A 6,271-nucleotide genomic window follows, 5' to 3' on the forward strand; every position below is an offset into this window, starting at 1 on the left:
CCATCGTCTTCTTCTTGTGCTTCAAATTCCGACGTCATGTCCGGTACAATGCTACGACATGCATTCATCTTTCAGCCATTAGCAAAGTTGTTTGCCACCTTTAGCGCATTGGCTTATCTCTCGGTACATAATATTTATTTTATTAACGTCCTAAAAACCCTGATTTGTACAACACATAATAACAAGTGTAACATCATCACAGAGCTGCTCTGTGTTTGCGGGCACGTCTGTGATGACACATGTCACACATGGGTGCAAACAAATAATACCACAAGCCAGAAGAACTACCAACAAGGGGAATAGCGCTAACCGCTTGGATATAAACACTAATTTGGTGTCAAAGGGGCTTAATATCTACGTTATCGACACGATCAAGTCACTGTAAACACAATATCTGTGTTCACCCCCCATTAGCTGCTAAGTTAGCGGTGTCAGTTGAGATCTACGTAGGTGAAGCGGTAGCCTTACGCGACCATGTCCGGGGCTACGCTCCTGTGCTGTTCAGGTGAAAGATTGTGCTCCGGTGATAGCGCGCACAAAAGAGCAGCCGGACAATGAGCCAGTCAATGGAGAGCTCCAGTTGAAAGCGCCACAATGGCCGTGCATGCTGGGAATTGGGCTGGATGATATAAAGGAATGAAACCTTCATTGAGGCCATGGAGGACAAGCATTCAGAAAAGAGGTTTTGTTTGCTCTTTATCAATCTGCTGCTTCCCATGAGGAAAAACAATTCAAACTGACCTTAAAAGGAGAATATTACCTTACGCATCCACTCCCTATGTAATAACCCTTACTGAGGGCCTTATACATTCACTTTTAATTGACGCTTACGTGAGAGCACCTTCGTGTGTGTACAGTATTAAGGCAGGACACAAAAAGGTGGACGACGGTTTATCCGGCGTGCTCGGTGGACGGCTTCTTTTTTTTACAGGCTTTGCTCTCCAACGGGCAGGATTTGTGTAACCGCTGAGCGACGCGTTTTGCGCAGAGGAGAAGAAAAAGCGGCCGCAACTCTCATGAAGTTTATACACACGAGTAGGATACTGCTGCTGTGACTCATAAAAAGTTCACTGGCAACCCGAGATCATAAACTCTGAGATCACAATGAATCAATATAGGGAATCTGACCCTTTTTTTTGAGCAATTTTCACATTTGAATCAAAGCAGGGCATCTGACCTTTTTTTTTTTCATTTTTTTTTTTTTAATAGTCCCAGATTAGTCTCCTGTCAGTGAATTGGCGCATCAGATAAGACGCTGCTCCCCTGCTACCGTACACTGGGAGTCTGCCTTGCAAAGGAAACCTCAAGAACATTGGAGAGATTTCCACTTCACTCGCTGCAGTTGAGAAGGATGAGCAAAGTATCTCGGTGCTTTAAAATCCATTAAACTTGTATTTGGGTGTCATTTGATACTTCATCAATGTTTCAGTGTATTTCAAACCCACAAATACGAGATTTAGACCTGGGAGAAACACAGTATTCACCACTTTTTTTTTCCCCTCCCCCTTGTGAACTTCACTCGCCGCAAAAAAAAAGAGAAATTGCAGGGTGAAGATTGCCTGGTCAGAAAGTGTTAGGCTACAGCGATAAAATAATATCACTTGAACTGTATTTTCAGCAACAGTCTCCGCCACATAGAGCTCCTTTCATAGCACCGCTCTGTAGTGCTTTGTCCAGTAGTTCTGGATATGATATCATCTATTAATAATGTATTGGCAATGGATTACATAAAAAGGGAGCAGAAATAACATCCAATATTCATGCCCCCTGAGCTTGACTGTGTCCAATCCGTTTGGCCCATAAAACCTTAGCCCCATTTCCATATCCGCTGTGGGTCACGACAGGTCTGCCGCACAAAGACTCACAGAACAGCTCGACTCAGGAAAAGGGCAGTAAAAATCGGGTGGATTTCTGAAACCTTATGAAATACCCCTTCAAAAAAAAAAACAGTGAAAAAGCCCTTTTCCGATTTCAGCGCCTGTGAAAAACCTGGTACTGTATTTCCCTCTTTAATTGTGCCACTTGAGAAATTGACGTGCCTCTGAAACATGGCATGAATCTCACAGTTATTGCAGTCCCCTTGGCAGGGAATGTTGATACAACATCTGCATGCTATAGAAAGTAATGGAAGTAGCAGAGGTGGCAGCTGCAACTCTACAGGAAGTGTGCCATTTTCAGGCAGCGCTGCTGTGAGAACCACTAACTGCCAGCCTGGTCTTGCAGGCAGCTCTGATTGCCAGGACACTATGACAAACACGCAGGGGCTGGGAGTGTTGCATCCTGGGGGATGACAGCTTCTGTTTGATTGTCAATAAGGCTCATTAGCAGAAAAAATGGAGAATGTGAAAAGAGATTAAATGGCTTGAGACAGGGTCCCCCCCCCCTCATGTTTCATTACGAGGTATTTATCAGGGCTTTTACTTCATCCATTCCACCCAAAAAAAATGAGAAACTATTCACTCATCGCTTCCCCCTTGGAAAAAAAACTCATAATTTACATTCTTTAAAAATCTATACCTTCCATATTTATATTTACTTTATTGTAGATGTTAAAATGGCACCCAATGAATGCTAATCAAGCCCTTTGAGCGTCATCAACACCTTCTCTGAACCGCCTCCTCGGAGCGACGCTCATCTTAAGAACAGTGGCGGATGTTTCCCTCCATCTTAGGGAGGGACGGCCAACAAAGCAGCGTGTAAGGGCCTTTCCCTGAAGAGTCCTTGTCACGCGGCGCCAAACCTCTGTGATTATCGTTGTTTTTGCAGAGAGTGTCCATGCCTGCCAATACCGCTGTTCCATAAATGAATTTGGCCCCTCGTCAACGAATTACCTAACACGCAGAACTGTGTATGTGTCACATCCAATTCCAACTCACCGGCTTTGGTGGTGTGTGTCAGCTGGAGGACTTAATCATCAATCGTCAATCATAATAAGCGAAGCACATTGATAGGGCTGCCTTTTTCTTTTCTTTTTTTTTTTTTTCCCCCTCTCTCCATCACTCTCCTACACAGTTAAATAAAGTGTAAAGGGAGAAGTTAAGACTGACCTTGTTAAATTGGGACCACAATTTATATTCCTAATTTAGTGTATGGATTAATTAGTCTTGGCAAGTGTGTGTATCAGTTTCCATGTGGCAGAGCTTGATCAAATCACTCGTCGCTTTCATAAGGAAAACCCTGGAATGATATCTGTCATTCTGATCTGGATGTTTTTGCTCGGGCTGAGCGGGGCGCTGCATATTTTTCAGCCGCAACACTTTTAATTAATGCCTAATTGGAGACTTTATAGACAGGCTACTTCCAGCGTTAGTCGCTAATCAATACCCCCCCCCCACCCATCACTCATGATACAAAATTAATCACCATGACCTGTTATCAGGCCTTAACGCACGCGTACATACGCGTAAACAAGAAAACTGGCCGAGCGTGCACTTCGCACGAGGCTGACGAATCTGGCTCATATTTTCCCCTCTCCCTGATCCAATCCACTCCTCTCTCCCCGTCATATAGATCGGAGTCTGCGGGGGCCAGAGGCGCTGACAGAGCCCAGATGCTCCCAGTCTGTCTGGGGGACTGGGGCGACTGGTGCCACGGGGTCCTGGAGCCTCTGAAGTGCCGCCCCCTCCGTCAACATGACCAAGGCTAGACCTGCACTTTCTCCAGCCCGAGACACTCTCCTTACCACGCTGACAAGTGCGGCGCACAGTCGCAGATTTCATACACACACATACACACATACACACAGGCACCGGCTCTCACGTAACGTATGGCCGCTCATCAGCCGTTCCTAATTAGGGACCCCCAGACCAGCACTTGGGTTCGTAAGGTCACAATGACACACTGGTACAAGGTTGCTAAAGCACACACCCGCATGCTGGTACCACTCAGGGTTTTCTTTTACTTTCTCATTTAATCCTGCTCAGTCTCATCACCGCTGTCCTAAAGTTGTTTGCGACGAAGGGAGGAGGTTGGGGAGTGTGTGTGTGTGATGGTGATGGTGGCGATGGTGGCGTCTCTTTGTTCTTAAGAAACAAAACAAAATAAATGCACCATACGTTGCTCTCAAAACCCAAAGATCATTACAAGAGCATCAAAGTATGCCACGTTTGAAATGATATTTTCTCTTTGTAGTTGCGGCGTAGCGTGGAGTGTGTTGGTATTAGATGCCGCTGTGGCAGCTGTCGCGGCTGGCTGCGCGGTGCCTCGGTGTCAGGGCCTCTGAGGCCAGGCTGTCCCGGCAGAGAGACAGAGGGGGAGGAAACCTGATAGTGCAGCCAAGCTCCACTCTAATGTCTGTCTATCCAGTTATCTATCCCTGTGTCTATCTGTCTGACTGACTCTTGGACACTGCCTATCTGCATGCCGGATACTCCTTTCCTCGTGTCTTCCCAGCAGCCGTGCGCCGCCTGCAGCTGAGTTGATATGCTCCAAAAACTTTTCTTCTCTTTTTTTTTTAGCGTACAAACTTTTTTTTTTTTTGCTGCGATTTATGAATCACCGTTGTTGTGTCTGCAGGATTAACTTCTGCAGGGTCCCCGCTAAGCTCGCGCCTTGTACCAAGGGGTGCAGGTTATGATATCAGTAGAATTACGATCTGACATGTATGAAGAGCAAGAGATGGAAGCTCAGGGTGTTTATATTTGATGTGGGGGCAGAAGATTGTTCTGTAATGAGGAGGGGTGCCCGGGATATGAGATGGGGAGTTGGAGACAGGATATAAGTTACGAGGAGGAAACTAATGTTGGCAAAAGCAAGAGGGCGGCGTTGGTGTTGTGGTTGTAAAATCTAAATGTATCTTACTACTACTACTGCTGCTGCTGCTATCCTCTATGATTAATACAGCACGGCCAGGTCAGAACCCTGCACTAACACGGAGAATGCCACCAACCACATCCTCGCTCTTTCTGGGGCTCAAATGAGTGTGCGTGTGCGTGCATGTGTGTGTGTATGTGTGTGTGCGTGTGTGAGGGGGTTAATAAATGTTGAATCAAACGCCGCACGAGACACTCACACTCCTTAAGGGTTGCCCATTAGCGGTGTGTGGGTGCATGGGGAGTTTATCAGTGTCTGGGTGATTTATGAAGTCAGACTCAATATCATCCACTTCACCCACACACATATGGACGTACACATGTGCACACACAGCACACGTTGCCACATGCTCTCTCTCTATCACACACACACACGCACACACGCACGTGCACTCACTCTTCTTGAAATGGAGGCAGATATTAGGCCAAAATTAAAGGTTTTCGCGGAGATTAACAGCGCGGATGATGAGATCCTCTTTTCATCCAGTTCCTTTATGTGTCCGACATGGCTGCATGATGTGGAAGTGGTATAAAAAAAATAGTACACAACCACAAAATAATACAGAGATAATAATAATAATAATAATAATAATAATAATAATAATAATAACAAAAGTGCAGCTGATACGGATACATTTCCGGTAAAATTGAGAAAGCAAAAAAGTGTTTCTGTGGGTACCTTTAAGCATTTATGCGGCCAATTACTGGCAGCGCTTTGATGCTGAACTTGTTTTTTTTTTAATATCAGCTGCACCAACTACAGACATCATAGTGGAGTTGCTAAATTCATAGCATTCCATAGAATTTACTTAGCCACAAGCAAAGGGGGGAAGAAAAAAAAAGGAGGGTGCTTACAGTGCACTTCACAGTGCGCCTGGCTTAAATGGGACCCCTTGTGGCTGTGTCACAGCTCCCTTCGTTAGGGGCCTGACTGTAGCCTGTAGTCACCACAGGCATCATTAGCCCTCTGTGAAACCACAGACTGAGTCTCATTCTTCATCTGCCTGTCTGCTGCCTCAACATCTATACACGGCGATGGCGCTCCAATGGCAGAGTAAGTGAGTCCAGCAGCAGCAGCAGCAGCAGCAGCAGCAGTGAAGACAGCCGACACGAAAGCTGATCGGATAAGAAATTCAAAAAAATGCAGCAAAAAAGTTCAAATGTATTCAGCGAGCGGGGCCACTTGAATTGGTTCTATAAAGGTTAGAGCCGAGGTTATTTTTGGAGGATGGATTATTAGGCTACCTGGGCTGAAGAGAGGAGGAATAACTATGGGCAACTAAGGGTCACTTTGCACTCGACAGTGAGGAGAATCACAAATTTAGAAGGCGGGGGAAAAAAAAGGCTTTAGTGTCAGCTTTACTCCAGATAATTGTGAGAAAATGAAGGTACAGGACATATTCAATTAAAGCCAGTGATTTTTTTTTTCTTCCTCTAAACACACGCCACCACGGAGTGAC

Source organism: Solea senegalensis, linkage group LG15 (genome assembly GCF_019176455.1).
Source record: "Solea senegalensis isolate Sse05_10M linkage group LG15, IFAPA_SoseM_1, whole genome shotgun sequence".
NCBI lineage: Eukaryota > Metazoa > Chordata > Actinopteri > Pleuronectiformes > Soleidae > Solea > Solea senegalensis.